Source organism: Megalopta genalis, unplaced genomic scaffold (genome assembly GCF_051020955.1).
Source record: "Megalopta genalis isolate 19385.01 unplaced genomic scaffold, iyMegGena1_principal scaffold0034, whole genome shotgun sequence".
NCBI lineage: Eukaryota > Metazoa > Arthropoda > Insecta > Hymenoptera > Halictidae > Megalopta > Megalopta genalis.
Genome location: NW_027476103.1, coordinates 1,891,888 through 1,892,832, shown reverse-complemented (window position 1 = coordinate 1,892,832; position 945 = coordinate 1,891,888).

Genomic DNA, 945 nt, shown 5'->3' with positions numbered 1-945 from the left:
CAGCCTTGAGGATCATTAGGGCACGAAGCCCCCCCACCACGACAAGGTAGCGGACATGGGGGGGTCCCGGAAGCAACCTTGACATAACCTTGACATAACCTTTTTTTTTTTTTTTTTTTTTTATTTTACGTGGAGGAAATCTGCTCGCCAGACACCCCCGCCCCGCCCGGGGGAGCGGGACGAGGGTAGTGTGGGGTTTGACCCACTAAAACCTCCACGGCGACCTGAGGACGCAGGACCGATCGCTGGCGATTCAACGGGGGAGCCACGGGAACTCTTGAAGAACACTACCGCGGCTCCCCCTCGCCTGGCCGGCCATTAATATGGTAACGATGGCTGGCCGCGTCCCGGGGGGGAGATATAATCCTCCCCCCTAGAATCCATTTAAATTCGGCGGCGCGAGGGGTCGCACCCCGCACCGCCCCGACACGGCGACCGCGCGATAGGTGACCAGGGCCCCCGCCCTGATCACAGCGGCCGCCGGGGGGACGACGAGTATATTGGAGGAGGATCACAGTTAACCCTCCCCTCCATCAGGCGACTCGTCATCCCCCACTCCCAACAGTGGAGGTCCTCCTCTGTTGGCGGGCGGCGGGCAATGAAACCAGCATGTTCTGGTACACCCGCCGCCCGCCTACTCTCAGCTGCCCGGGGTTTCTCGGCGTGGACGCGCACGCCGTCCCCGGGCACGTCGGGCGGGATCAGTTAGCTCCCGATCCCGCTCGGCAGCCTCCTTCCGCGACATAACCTCCTCGCAGAAAGAGATTGCTGCCGCCCACTTCCCCGGGCTCTCCAGCATGGCCCCAACTAGGCCGGAGAGTGCGAGGTCGTGGCCGACTTCCCGTTTTAGGACTCGGCGCAGCGCTGAAAAGGCGGGACATTCCTCCAGCGTGTGCTGCGCCGAGTCTTCCTCCGCGCCACAATGGTGGCACACCGTCGTCGCTT